Source organism: Gossypium arboreum, chromosome 2, assembly GCF_025698485.1.
Source record: "Gossypium arboreum isolate Shixiya-1 chromosome 2, ASM2569848v2, whole genome shotgun sequence".
In the NCBI taxonomy this organism is placed as follows: domain Eukaryota; kingdom Viridiplantae; phylum Streptophyta; class Magnoliopsida; order Malvales; family Malvaceae; genus Gossypium; species Gossypium arboreum.
In genome coordinates this window covers 37,410,437-37,427,011 of record NC_069071.1, presented here as the reverse complement: position 1 = coordinate 37,427,011, position 16,575 = coordinate 37,410,437, and positions in this window count along the sequence as shown.

The window sequence follows — 16,575 nt, the reverse complement described above, 5'->3', positions numbered from 1 at the left end:
TGGGCTGTTACTGTCCTTATGTTGTAAACGGACCATTGAATTAATGTATGGACATAGTTGGACATTAAATAGTGGAATTATAATGAAAATAGCAAGGCCAAAATGGTAAAATGAATATAAATGTTATATTAATAAAACAAAAACATAAATTTGGTGTTATATTCACCAACATTGCCAAAAATCAAAGAAATAAGAAAGAAGAAGATTGAGTCAGGGTTGGACACTTGTGATAGTGGATTAAGGAATGTGTTTTGTTCGATTTTTTATAGTTTCTACATTTTTGTGATCATTCCTTTGAATACTATCAAGCCCCTGTCTTAATTTTTGATTTTGTTGATGATTTTGAGTTATTTCATTGACGAAACTATGAGCTTTACAAAGTTTGATGATAGTAAATTAAAGATATGTGTTAGATTACTAAGTTTTGACTTTGAATTTTTGATGAATTTGAGTAATTTGGGCTAAATTGTGAAATTTGTAAATTGAGGGACTAAAATGTAAAATAAATGAAATATGTGGACCTGTATGAATGCTATGAATATTCGGCTAAGCATAAGTATACGCAAATTTTGTGTATTTTGTGATTTTTGTGATTAGGTACTAAATTGTCAAAATATGAAATTGTGAGGGCTAATTTGTAAAATGCCCTAAATATGTGTTTTTGGATTGGTTTGAATGATTTAGTAAATAAAAGAGTTAAATTTGAATTTTTATAGATCAAGATTTAAAGAAAACGAAATTAGTTCGGGGAAAGTCGAAAGATGTCGAGTTGTCGATTTCGTCTATCCGAATTCATACGAGGTAAGTCATATACAAATAAATGTATTTGAAATGGTTTATTTATGCTTATATGTTATTGAACAATGATGAATGGCTTTATGCTTTGAATATGAGACGTCCAGGAAAATATCGACAAAGTTTCAACGTCCAAAAAGCCCCATACGAACCTTAGGAATAGTTAGGATACATATGTCATGACATAGGATCCAATATGAGTTATCGTGTAAGACCACGTCTGGGACATTGGCATCTATTTGATTTCGTGTAAGACCCTATCTGGGATAGTGGCATCGATATTTGATTACATATAAGACCACATCTGGGACGTTGGCATTGTACGAGCTTTCTGAGCTATCCGCGTATCCTTACGATTCCGAATGGTTCAACAGGAATTCTGAGAAAATAGATGATTATGTGAATTTGCATCTGACTCATGGACGTTTCGATTGTATACCATGTTTGAGAATGAAAGGTAAGTATATATACCTTAGTGAATATATGATATAAGTATGATTTGTTACAAGAATGATTTATGATATGTATATGTGAATCATGTTCAAATGAAATATAAGAGATATATGGCTAAGTGAATGTATTTTGCCTTAAATTATATGAATGAATTGATGTTATTTGTTAAGCTTATTTGTATATGGCTTACTAAGCTTTTGAAAGCTTACTTTGTGTGCGTTTGCATTGTTTTATACATATTGTAGCTATTGGGAGTGTAACGCCCTAAGTTTCGAGACTTTTCGGGATTTCTGTGAGTTTTGGTGAATCTTGATTTTTGTATGATCTAATTGTATAAATCATGTTTAAGAATGCTAGTGGGCCTCTAAAAGGCCCAAGTCTAAGTTAAAACCTGGTAGATTTAATAAATTTTGATTTTAAAAGAGAAGGGGGTTCAGTGTATTGGGCTTTTAAGATTAAATTGGTAGAATAGGCCACAAGAAGACCTGTGGTAAAGTGGTAGGGTGACGCCACTAAGGTGCTAAAAAGGTGGCATGTGGAAGTCAAGGGGGAGCTAAGGTTCAAGTCAGAAGGTAAGCAAATAAAGGTATTTTTTTTTTATGAGCAGGAATGGTATGTGATGGAACTCAGGTGAAACTCTGTCAGAAAGAGTTTGAGTTGTTAAGGGGATTGAGTAAAGGAGGGATAAGGGGAGAAAATAAAGGAGTCTGAGTAGGAAGCAAGAGTTGGCCGTATAGGGGATTTTGTAAGTGCAAATTCGGCTAGGTCTTTTAGTGTTTGCAATCTCGGCTTTTGAATTAGTGGTTGCCGAATTTTTTTTATGCATTTTCGAGATTTGTTTGGTCATTCTCCTATTTTGCCGAAATAAGGTAGGGTACCTTAGGTTTTTCTCTTTTTCTTTCTTTTGCTAAAATTCGAAACCTACACCCTACACTTGTGCCGGCTTGTGTAAGATAAAACTATCATCCTTTCTCTTCTTCAAAACCAAGTTCAGTCATCTCCTCCCCTCTTCTTTTCTCTTTTCTTATCGACCCTCATCTTCTTCACCTTTGTTTTCCCTCAAAGCCAAATACCTGCTGCCGATTTCTCTTTAGCCGAACCTATATCCTCCATATTTCTCTTCTTCTTTTCCTCATTAACCCTTATCAAAGCTGGTTAGCCGAACCTCCATTAAAGCTGAACCTCTCATCCTTTCTTTCAAACCAAAAATTTTCTACACTGAGGTACTTCAGAAGCCGAATCTTTGATTATACTTTTCTCTTCTTATGCGGTGGTTGGATCTACAGTAGATCAGGAGTAGTGTCGTAACGTTTTAGGTAAGTGCTCGAATCTTTCATTAGTTACTCATGTTTTAAGGTAAAAGAGGAAATCCCTATCAACTAAGGGTGGATAACTTTGGACTAAGGGCATATTGGCCTCTTTCTTTTGGTTTTGTGTGCGCTAGTGTGGACAAGGGGGACATTCAGCAAAGGGCTTTGAAGGCTAACACTGTTGGACATCTAGATCTAGTCCAAATTTCGGCAAAGGTAAGGACTTTAGGGCCTAAGGTGTTAATGGCCGAATATGGTAAGGAGTTTAATACATGATAGTTATCAACTTGTAGTCTAACATGTGGGTAATCGATTGTAGGATATCGTAAGGGGATCCCGTCGTCAATTCATCGCAAAACAGGTGTGTAAAGGACACCCACTTATAGACTAGATCGGCAAAAGCCGAAAAGCTGAAATGCCGAAGAGCCGGCATTTTGTGAACTTGCAAGCGTGCGAGTGCTCGTGAGATAGTTTGATTGTTAATCCTAGTAATCTCAAGCGGTAAGATTGTAGAGTACACAATTTCGTGCACTTCGGTATATTTGGGCTTAATGGGCCAAAATCGGGTTAATGGGCCAACGGGCCCAATTCAGTAAAAATGCTCGGTAAGTGTTTCTGTTAATACGTTAATGGCTATAATATGCATGAAAACCCTAAAATAGTAAATTTACTAAAATACCCCTAAGTATGAAAATTACCATTATACCCCTAGGTGTAAAGTGACCGTTATACCCCTAGGGTTAATGTTGACTGAAATACATGATATTCTGATTCTGTATGTTGTATGCCATGACATCTATATCTGTTGCATGGGATATGGGTTATATTGATGGAGGAAGCGTTCTGGTGGCTATGCCACAAATATCTGTTTCTGGTGGCTATGCCACAAATATCTGTTCTAGTGGCTCTGCCACAATATCTGTATCTGGTGACTCTATCACAATAACTGTTCTGGCAGCCATGCTACAATTTCTGTGGTGTGTAGCAGATGGGTAGGTCGAGTTGTCTCCCCACATTGTGTACGGTTGGTACGGGGGTGTATACGGATGGATATGGGTTGGGTTTTCTGCATACATAAAATATCTGTTCTGTATCTATTACGGGCCTATGGGCTTCATTCTGAATTCTGTATAGGGCTAAGGCCCAACTTAATCTGTTTCTATGGTTTGATCTAATTTGGACTATGGTTGGGTTATTTTCCACACTGAGTTTTCCAAACTCACCCCTTAATTTCATCCATGCAGGAAATCCTCAACCATAGTGGACTTGGAGCTGTGAAGGATTCGGAGTGGCCACATGTTCTGAAAATTCGGTTTTCTTCATGTGTTTTGATCAGCCTTTACTTACTTTAATTGTTTTGGATTTTAAATTGTAATAAGGCTGCTCGTAAATTTTATGGTTTTGTTAATTGTTTTACTTATACTCGATTTAAACTGTTAGATTCAGGCTATGTGGGTTTTTGTTCAAAATTAATAAATGATTTCAGAACATAACGAGCATAACAAACGGATAACCTAAAGACTTAATTAATCGGTGTTTTTCTTAGTCAACAATTAACCATTGTTTTACAAAATCACCCTGATTACCATAAACAAAGAACACAACCAACCGTAAGTCAATGTGATGCGTTAGACTTAGCCATAACGTCCAGGCTGGGTTTGGGGCATTACAGGGAGCTCGAGGATCATTGAGGATCGTCACCACACTATCGGATCTTGTTTTGGTACCTTTAGACATTGTGAATAAAAAAGTATGGCATGTATAGGCTAGAAGTTTTTGGATATGTTTTGTAATGTATATATCATGCCATGTGATATGGCTAGTTTGTGTTTGAACTTATGGTTTGATTTTGATATATGCTATGTGATGTAAATGTGCCATTATGATGTGCATTTGGTTGGGCAAAAGAAATGATCAATTTGGTAAGTTTTGGTATTGCATATTTTAGGATTGGGTAAGGATTTGGCTTGAGAATGAATGGAATGTATCAAGGTTATAAACCATATGTTTTGGTATGTTTTAGTTTATGGAATGACATGAATTAGTATGTGTTATGAAAATGAAATTGGTTGATAAAGTTATGGTATGATTGGTGTATGTATTGGTTGTGAAATGGATGAACACTTGGTGTGTATTTGGTGCCAATTTGATGCCTGTAGGGAGGACCCTTAGTGGGTGGCAATTTGGCCTTGCAAATGGCCTATTTTTGCCCACATGGGCGGGGACACGGGTGTGTGTCTCAACTGTGTTGCTCGAGAGCCATTTCGAAATGTGCCTGAACAGACCACACGGTCGCACACACAAGCGTGTGCAAGGCCATGTGGCCATGTCAGTTTCGACCATGGGCTAGATACACGGGCGTGTGACTGGCCGTGTGATCCAAGTCAGTAGCCTCCCTAATTTTCACACGGCCTAGTACATAGGTGTGTCTTGTGGCCGTGTGGACAAGTCAGTATGTATGCTCGGTTTTGACACGGCCTAAACACGGCTTGTTCACACAGGCGTGTGCCCTATACAACTTTGAAAAATGTTTAAGTTTTGAAAAAGTTTGTATGAGCTCGATTTAATCCTGACCCTTTTCTAATGCATGTTTAAGGTCTCGATGACCTATATTAGGGACTTTATGGTAATGTTTGAATATTATTGTTGATGAAGTATAAGAATTATTCGTAAAATGTCCTGATTTTTCTAGTAACGCCTTTAACACTAATTCGACGACGGATACGGGTTAGGGGTGTTACATGACATGCTTGATAAGTTACATGGTTCAATGATTTTCAATAAAATTGACTTAAAAAATGGTTATCATCAAATTCGTATGGGGGAAGGGGATGAATGGAAAACAACCTTTAAAACTAAGTTTGGATTGTATGAATGGCTTGTTATGCCCTTCTGTTTGACTAATACACGTACTACTTTCATGAGCTTTATGAATCATGTTTTAAGACCTTATTTGGGTAAATTTGTGGTAGTATATTTTGATGATATTCTAATTTACTCAACTTCTTTAGATGCTCATATTTTTCATGTTAAATCTTGTAACAACCCGTTTTTAGTGAAATCAGAACAGTGGTTTTGGGACCACAAATTCAACTAGTAGATTTTTATTTTTTTGTTATTTTAATGTCTATGGGGTGTTAGTAAGGTCCCATAAAAGTTTTGTTAAGAAATTTTGATGTTTGCATGATTAATTAAGTAAAAAGGGCTAAATTGTAAAAAATACAAAGGTAGAATTCTATTAGTTAAATGTGTCAAATATTTATGAAACTTTAAAGTGAGGGGGCTTAGATGGTAATTAGACCATTTCTATAGTTAGTGGATATTCATGGCAAGGTTTTATTGAAATTTTAAAAGTTTTTAGAAGGTAAAAACGTAAATGGGTAATTAAAGGTTAAATTAAATAAAACTAAATTTCATTCATCTTCTTCACGCCTTGTTTACACCAAAATTAGAAGGAAGAAAAGCCATAGTTAGGGTTCCTTGGTTCGGTAACTTCAATTGCTTGTATGTAAGTGATTTTAAGCTTGTTTTTAATGATTTCTATGTTTTCGAAGTCATTTTATCTTAATCTAGCTAGCCCAGGGATCAATTTGTAAATTTGTTAAAGATTGAGTGTAACATCCTGCTTTTCAGTGGTGTCAAAAATAGTGGTTTTGGGGCCACAAATTTCGACGAGTAAGTTCATAAATATTATTATTTAATATTTACAAGTCAAATATAGTTTTAAAAAGGTTTTTGATGTGATAATTTATGTTATATAAACGATTAATTAAGTTCAAGTGGTATGACCCTAAAGTCAAGTGGTTTTAGAAAATGAGGTATCGAGACCTCGTTTCTATAAATCGAGTCGTAAATATTTTTATAAATATTTATGGAGTGTTATTAAGGTTGTATTAAAGTTTCGTTAAGAAATTTTAATGTTTAAATAGTTAATTAATTAAAAAGGACTAAATCGTAAAGGATGTAAATTTTGATTACTATTAGATTTGAATGATTAAATGGCTTAATGAATGAAAGTAAATGGACTTGAATGGTAAATATACCAATTTTAAAAGGTGTTGGACAGTTAGTGGGGTTATTTAGTTAAAAATAATGTTTATTAAATTATAATATAATATATTATATGTTTTATGTTAATTAAATTAGAAAAAGAAAAAAAGAAAGATGATTCATTCATCTTCTTCATCCTCTAGTCAAAACAAAAACAAGGAGAAGAAATCTAGCCTACATCTAGCTTCAAGCAACAATTGGTAAGTATTTTTGATCGGTTTCTTGTAATTTTTATGTTTTTAAGATCATTGCAACTAGGTCCAGGTAGCCAATGCCTTTGTTTTTGAAACTGTTAAAGATTTTGAATATTGCCATTGATGTATCTTTGTGATTGTAGATGTTAAATGATGAATTTTAAGTATTAGTTGTTATTTATAAGTATGTTGTTAAATGATTTTTGATGAATTTAACGATTAGAGATTAAATTGTTGAAATAGTAAAAATACAAGGATTTAATGTGTATTAACAACAAATATGGGCTGTAGTAATGTTGCAATAAATTTGGCTAAGCTTGAAATTTAGTAAAAATGGTTAATTTGCATGTTTTATGCTTAGTGACTAAATTGAATAAAAGTAAAATATTTGGGGTAATTTTGTAAAATTTTCAAAAAGGACTAAATTGCATAAAATGAATTGGTTTTACCGTCTAAATTAATGAATTGAATGAAATTATTAATTTAGATCAAGAACGAGTGGAAAGTCGAGGAGAAAAGAAAATTATCAAATAGACCCTATACTTAGTATTGCTGCAATTTAGCCAGGTAAGTTCGTAGGTATAGAATTGTATATACCTATATATATACTGTAATTTCTGATTTATGAATGTGTATATATAATGTTTAAAATGTGAGTTGGAAATTGAAATATCACAACTGAATATAATGTGAGAAAGGATTTATTAGAAAACTATTGAATATTTATGATATATAATATATGTGATTTCAGAATGATTATGAATTGTTACAACATGTGTATTGAGAAATGTGGAAGTGCCTCTGATTCATGAAAGTTAAAATTTTGTTAAAATTTCCATTTGGACATAGTAAACGATTAGGATACGATTGGCATGCCAATAGGGTTAGTATGCATACTTGTTCAGGATTTGCACTTTGGTGCCCCTATTTGCACTACAATGCCTGTGTTTGCACATTTGTGCCCCTGTCTACACTTTGGTGCCCCTGTTATGCATCTATGATGCTTCTAATGTTGTGTAGTTACTCAAATATCTGAATCAAGTTACTAGGTCATCGGGCTAAACGTGAATGGAATTTAAAAATATTATTTAAATAATAAAGGCTAATGTATAGTCAAGACATTAGTAAATGTTAAATGTTAAATGTTCAATGAATTGCTTGATCATATGTGAGTATCATTATATTGATGATTTTAGGTTAAAGATAGATGTTTATATACATATATGTATAAGTTTGGAGTGAATTATTATAGAACATGAAGCATACGATGAACCATTTTAGTACTAATCCTATAAGTTTTTCGTAATTGAATAACATGTATGATTAATTTATTTATTCAGCTTTCACCTTGTTTAGTGAAAGTAAGTGATTCTGGGATGATATACTTATAGGAAAGTTTAAAACTAAAGATGAATTATAGAATGAATATATGTTAAAGGTGAAGTGTTTTGGTAAGAAGAAACGTTAAGTGAAATGGTTATATGAAATGCTTATTAGAAAACGAAATACATGTATATGCAAGGCTACACCAATCATGTCTAGTGAATAGAAAGTGAAAGTTGGCTTAAAATATAATAATAATTATGCTTAGTTGTTTATTCTACTATGTCAGCAGTTAAGTCGTCTTTATACAAACTTACTAAGCATTATTGCTTACCTTAGTTGTTTTCTTTTCCTGTAGATCATCAAAGGTTCAATTTTGGTTGGAAGCTTGTCGAAGACTTATCACACTATCCAACAAATAATTCGGTAGTTATTGAGCTTTTTTTTTGGTGAAGGGTTATAATGGCATGTATAGGTGGACTTATAATGATGTTTAGTTCAATGTTTGTCTGATGTTTTAGTTTGTATAAGTTACTTGGTTTGATACCTTTGATGCCTTATTAGTATGTGTTAATATGATTAAGTTTTGATGTATGTTTGAATGACTAAAATGATATGTGATGAATTGGTTTCAATATGGTCAAGATATGGTATTTGTTGGAATAGTTTTGATGTAGACAAAATAGGGTAAGTTTTGAAATGGTAGAAATGTCACCAAATATGCATATGTGTAGTTAAGTTGAATACTTGATTTTGAGGTGCCTTATATGGCATATTAGTTTAAAGAAATATGGTCATTTGAATTGGTCATATTATGTATGTTTTGGTATGTTTATGATGCTTGGTCATATGTGCAAAATATGTTTAGGTACAAGCTTGAAATGGGTGATGAAATTGGCTTGATTTTGGCCAATTTCATGTCCACACGGCCCAAGACACAGGCGTGTGTCTTAGCTGCGTGTGACACATGGCCTTGTGACATGGCCATGTGTCCCCTGTAGGTTTTAACGATTTTTTTTCAAAAGTTACACGGCCTAGCACACGAGCTGCACACAGGTGTGTTAGGCCATTTCAAATGTTACACGGCCTGGCACACGGGCGTGTGGCTTGGCCGTGTGACACAAGTCAGAGAGTTACACAGGCATAGACACGGGATGGGACACAGCCATGTGTCTCTATTTTGATTACTGTGGATACTCGAAAACTCGTGTGAGCAGGATCATGTAACTTACATTTTGACCCACAGGTCGTTTGGGTAGACCCAAATCATAGCTTGTGTGAGCAATGATATAAATGAAAGGTTATAGTTATATGTTTAAGCACACTTTGTGTGAGCTTTCTCGAGTATCTGATGATATTCTCAGTGGTTCAACGGGCATGAAAAGGAATTGAAATGGTAAGTTTCCAAATAGATTGATGCATATGTTCATGAAAAGGATGTATGAATCCAATGATGTATTTTCTTATGAAAAAGGCTTATCATGTGGTTAATCCAATTGGGTTATGTATAAATGCTCTAACTGCCAAGCTTGTGGTTTGAGTGACATTATGCTTATAGTTATGTTATATAAATGAAATGGTAAGTTATGTTTCATGTTATACAAACTTACTAAGCATTATGTGCTTACATTGCTTCTTTTCTATGTTTTATAGATTATCGGAAGCTTAATCGGTTTGGAAGCTTGTCGGAGATCTATAACACTATCTAGCTTAAATATCGGTAGTTTTTGAATGTTTTGGCAAAGGTTATAATGGCATGTATAGGTGGACTTGTAATGATGTTTAGTTAATGATTTGGTATGTATAATTGTCTTGGTTGATACTATTAGATGCTTGCCAAATTATGTTGTTATAACTATCTTATGTTGCATGTTTTGAAATGGCTTATTTGGTATGTTTTGAAGTAGCTTGAATTTGGTCAAGTTGTGACATGTTTGGTAAGTTTTTAAACTAGAAATTGATGATAGAAATGTGGTATCAAATTCATGTTTAGGTAAGTTTTGAGGAATGTATTTGACGTGCCTTGAATAGCATATTGGTTAGTTGATTTAAGACTCTTGAATTGGTTATTATATGTATGTTTTGATAGGGTTTTGATGCCTTGATTATGTGCACAAAATGCTTAGAGGTTTATGCATGAATTGGTGTTGGAAGTGGCTTGTTTAGGTGAATTTTTAGGCCTACATAGCCTGAGACACGGGCATGCGACTCAAACGTGTGTGACACATGGTCGTGTGTCCCCTGTAGGTTCTTTTGCATGTAAGTCAGTAAGTTACACGGGCTAGCACAAAGCCTGACACACGGGCATGTAGGGGAATTTCAAGAGTTACACGGCATGGGACACAGGCGTGTGACACGGATGTGTGACCATCCTTAGAGAGTTACATGGGTGAGGACACAAGTTAGGACACGGTCATGTGTCCCTAGTTTGAAAGGTTACACGGCCTGAGACATGGGCATGTGTCTCAACCGTGTGAGCCGTACAGCCTAGCCACACAGCCATGTGACCCCTGTAATTAAATTTTAATAACTTTTTCTTATACTTTCCAAATGTTTCCAATTTAGTCCCGAATTGCTTTTAAGGTATTTCAGGGCCTCGAGGGCTCAATTTAGAGATGATATGTATGTGAATTATTGTTTTATAATATGCTTATAATAATGTACTACATGTATGTTTAAATGTTTTGTTTGTATGGTAATGCTTTGTAACCCTAATTCGACTATAGATACGGGTTAAGGGTGTTACATTTAGTGGTATCAGACTTACGATTTAGTCGATTCTCAGACTGAACGTAGCGTGTATAGAGTCTAGAAATACATGCCATTATATAACCTGCGATAGTGTGATAAATCCTAACTCAAATTGAACTATTTTTTCATATAGATAAGATGTCATCTAACCAAGTTGATTCTGATGAAGTAGAGAGTAATGCGCAACTTTCTTTCATGGAGCAACGTCTAGTGGTAGTAGGCCCGTATCAGAGGGCTGGCGATGAGAGGCTAAAGAAGCCTTATTCCAAATGATGTTTGAGCGGTTCTTAGAGTTCGTGCAAACAAACCCAATGGCTAAATGACCTCCACCCCCACCTGTACCCCAACTGGTCCTCGTAGTTTCTCATGGTTTGGAACCACTATGGGCGAGCAAGCGTCCAGTTGATCAAATTTGAAAGTATGAGGTTGAAGAGCTCTAAGGTACAACTGAAGATGATCTAGATAGAACTGATTTCTGGTTAGAAAACACGGTGAGAGTTTTTGATGAATTATTGCATACTCCAGTTGAATGCTTGAAATGTGTTGTTTCATTGTTCAAAGATTCAGCTTATCAATGGTAAAACACCTTGGCTGCGGTAGTACTGGGAGATCAAAAAAACTGGGAATTCTTTCAAACAGAGTTCAGAAAGAAATATGTGAGTCAGAGGTTCCTAGATAAGAAACGTAAAGAGGTTTTTGAGTTGAAGCAAGGCCGTATGTTATTATCAGAGTACGAAAGGGAATTTGTATGACTCAGTAAATATGCCTGGGAATGTATACCGACAGAGATTTCTATGTGCACTCCGTTTGAAGACGACCTAAATAAGGATATCAAGTTGTTAGTCGGGATTCTTGAGTTGAAAGGATTTGTAATTCTGGTTGACAGAGCGCACAAGGCCGATGAACTCAACAAAGTGTAGAGTAAAACTGATTCTGAGGCTCATGAATCGGGAAAAAGGCCTATGGCAAAATCATTCTCATCTCTATTGAAGAATTCAAAAGAATTTCATAGTCGTTCATTAGCTTCGGTGTGTTATCCTAAAAAAGGTAGAGGAAAACAACATTCGAGCTCGAAACCTCAGGTTACATCCGTAGCAAGTCTGGGCAGTGTTAGAAAGAACAAGCCTGAGTGTCCATAGTGTAATAGACGACAGTTTGGTGAGTGCAGACTGAAAGGAAGATCGTGTTTTAAATGTGGTTCTTATGAGCATTATCTAAAAGATTGCACTGAAAGGTCTGATAAAGAAAAGGCTCAGACTACTCGACCGAGTAATGCAGTTGTGAGAGGGAAACCACTCCGGAACACTGGAAATACGGGAAACAGTCATAGTGGGACGAAAGATTCTGCTACAAGGTCTAAGGCACGAGCACCAGCAAGAGCTTACGCGATCCTTGTTCGAGAGAAAGCTTCAACGCCTAATGTGATCACCGATACATTTTCTATCTTTGATACTAATGCTAATGCTTTAATTGATCTGGGGTCAACGCACTCATATGTATGAACAACCTTACTGCCAGATAAGAAAATACCTGTCGAGTCTATTGAGTTTGTGGTTAAAGTAAGGAACCCTTTAGGTCAGTATGTGTTAGTTGTAACGCCCCCGTACCCGAGACCGTCACCGGATTCGAGCACGAGATGTTAACGGACTTAATTTATTAATTAAATCGCTCAAACAATTTATTTTAGAATTTCCAGACAAGCTGGCTAACTGCATCACAGTAGCTAAAAAATCCATATCTCGAGTTACAAAACTCAAAATCCAATTCCATAAATTTTCCTTGAAACTAAACTCATATAGCTACTAACTAATTGTTTTCTAGAATTTTTGGTCAAGCCAATTAGTACAGTTTATTATTTAAAGTCTCCCCTATTTCAAGGTTCGGCTACTCTGACCCCTGTGTATTACGAATCAGATATCTCCCTGTACAGAGTTTCAATGACTATTCCATTTGTTTCTAATAAAACTATACTAAATAAGGATTTCATAAATGTAATTTTAAACTTCAAATTGTTTTTTTACAATTTATGGTGAATTTTTAAAGTCAGAACAGGGGATTCAGAGATCGTTCTGACCCTGTTTCACCAAAACTTAAATATCTCATAAAATATAGCTCATTTACCTGTTTCGTTTCTTCCATATGAAAATAGACTCATCAAGCTTCGATTAAATAACTTATTAATCATTTAATACTATTTATACTATTTTTATTGATTTTTCAAATTCACATCACTGCTGCTGTCTGATTCTGTTTTGTGGCAAATTTTACCTTTCCAAGGATTTTCATGGTTTAGTTAAGACATAAAGCATACATGTTATCATATATAAACTTGATTAGCCATTCCAATAGCTAATCATTCTCAAACATTTCCATTCCATCCATGGCCATATCGTAAGATTATACACACAAAATGATTGGAATGCTATACATGCCATATTTCCAAAAATTTCAAGTCATTATACCGCGATTGTCTAGTGATAGTGTGAGCGTGCCTCCGACCGTCCCGATCTCTAAATTGACTTGTCAAAACTACAAAGAATGAAAAGGAGGGAGTAAGCATAGATGCTTAGTAAGTCCACATGCAAATAACAAATAACTTAACAAAGCAACTATACCAACCAACATTAGCATAATATCACCAAAACATGTATCACATTTCTATTCATCATTCATCATCTTACCATATTATTGTTGTCGTATCAAGTCTCAACCCGAGGGTTAAGTACATACCTATCCAAAGTGCCCATTCCACAACACTTACCAATACGTCACTTGAATCTTGAGTATTCTTCCATTTCACTAGAATTTTACCCGTTGAACACATCGGAATATAACTCGAATACATGGAAAGCTTGCACATAAGTGCCACATATGTAGCCAAGCTACCATGTAACCCGCCTATAAGAGAACTCGGACTCAACTCAATGAGTTCAGATGCCTAGTTACATTTCACGAACTCGGACTCAACTCAACGAGTTCGGACGTTCGCATCCATAAGTGAACTCGGACTCAACTCAACGAGTTCAGATGTTCGCATCCATAAGTGAACTCGAACTCAACTCAACGAGTTTGGATGCCCAAATATCCGAATCTATTCCTAAGGTTCAACGGGACTTTCCTCGTCCGTACTTCTTTACCATTCTCCTTGGAATACCAATGACGATACTTCGGTAGTCTTTCACAATTTTCACATAATTCATAAAATTTTTGCATGTTGTCCAACAATGACCACAAAGCATAGAATTGCATGATAACAATCATAATATTGTATAAATAGCATTAAATGATTTAAAATAACGGTTATATTACAATATTTACATATGAACTTACCTCGACACAAAATGAGAATAGTCGAGCCTATTCCTCGTAAACTTTATTTTTCCCCCGATCTCGATTCGAATCTCTTTTCTCTTGATCTATAATACCAAATTAATTTATTTAATACACACATTCATCAAAACAGCCCCTAGTACGAACTTTGGCAAAATTACCATTTTCCCCCTAAACTTTCACATATTTACACTTTTGCCCCAAGGCTCGTAAATTAAACCTCATCCCATTTTATTATGTTTTATGACATGCTGATCATTTTTCCCTTCTATATCAAATTCACACTCTAAAATGTACTTATGAATATTAGGTATCTTTATCGATTATGTCATTTTACTCGTTTTTACGAAAAATCACTTAGCAAAAGTTGTTTAACACAATCTCAAACTTCATATTCTACCATAAAACATCAAAATTCATACATATCATCCATGGGTAAAATTTTAAATATAAACCCTAGCTCAAAATGTTGGTAGAAATAGGTAAACCAAGCTATGAGGATTTCAAAAATGTAAAGAACATTAAAAACGGGCATAGAAATCACTTACAATCAAGGCTTAAAAGTGTTGAAACCCTAGCTATGGTGGAGACCAAAATTCAGCAGCAACTTATGGAGAAGATGATCATTTTTGTGTTATTTTTCCCATTTTATTTCATTTAATATCAAAATGACCAAAATGCCCTTCCTTACTAAATTTTCAAAAATTCCATCCATGTCCAACTTTTGTCCATAAACTTAGAAATTGGTCAAATTGCTATTTAAGACCTCCTAATTAATATTTCAAAGCAATTTCATACTAGAAACTTCTAGAATGTAAGTTTTGCAACTTATTCAATTTAGTCCCTAACTTCAAATTAAGCACTTTATGCATAAAATTTCTTCATGAAATTTTCACACAATCATGCAGTCATATCATAGACCTCCAAAATAATCATAAAATGATTATTTCTATCTAGGATTTTGTGGTTCCAAAACCACTATTCCGATTAGGCCCCAATTCAGGTTATCACATTAGTCGATAAAGTTTATAAGAATTTTCCTTTGATGATTCAGGGTTGAAACTTTTTGGCTGATTTGATGTTATTATGCTTCGATGAGTTTGATGTGATTTTGGGTATGGACTGGTTAACTCTAAATGATGCTGTTGTGAACTGTAGGCAAAAGCATATTGTGTTAAAGTGTCAGAATGATGAAGAGCTATGAATTGAATCAGAAAAATTAGATAGTGTATCTAATGTTATTTCAACTATTTCGGGACAAAAATATGTTAGAAAAGGCTGTGAAGCATATCTCACTTATATATTTTATTCCATAGTTTTAGAATAGAAGTTAGAATCAGTTTTGATTGTGTTTGAGTTCACAGATGTATGCCCAAAAGAATTACCAAGGTTACCACATGTAACAACTCGTTTTTAGTGAAATCAGAGTAGTGGTTTTGAGACCACAAATTTGATGCATGAATGATTATTTTATTATTATTTTAATGTCTACAATATGTTAGCAGTATTGTATAAAGATTTCATTAAGAAAGTTTATCGTTTGCATGCTTAATTCGATAAAAAGGACTAAATTTCAAAAGGTGCAAAACTCGAGTTCTATAAGCTAAAGGGATTAAATAGCTATAATATTAAATGATTGGAGGGTTTATGTTGTAATTAGACCATTTTTTTAGTTGGTGGACATATTTGGACATAGTTTAAATGAGTTTTGAAGTTAAAAACAAAGGTTAAAGTAGTAAATAAGTAAATAAGATAACTTAAACAAAACAAAAATTTTGGTATCATCTTTATCACTTGGTTTCCACCAATTTTTGAAGAGAAAAAACACCATTTTTGGTGCTTTGAAGGTTTGGCTAGGCTACGTAGGCATTTTTTTTCATCCCATTTTTAATGATTTCTATGTTTTTAGAGTCATTGTAACTTAATCTAGCTAGCCTAGGGACTAATTTGAAAAAATGTTAAAAGATTAGGGTTCTTCCATGAATGTATACGTGTTGTTTGTGATGCTTAATGGAAGAAAATGAATCTTTGTTGTTAGATAAACAACTTTTGTTAAGTGATTTTTGATTAAATTGTCATGTAGGGATTAAATTGAAAAATGAAAAATATTCATTATGTAATTTGTGAAATAATGAAATGTTTGGGCTACTATAAGCTTCTATAAAATTTGGCTAGGCTTGGGTAGGGATGGAATTGTATGAATTTCATTTTACAAGCTTAAGGACTAAATTGTAAAGAAATCAAAACAATAGGGACAAAAATGTAATTTTTCAAAAATGTGAATTTGGATTGAATTGAATAGAATGGCTATTAAATTGATTGAATTTATTCATTTATATCAAGATAGACCTCGTACGGCTTTAGATTGA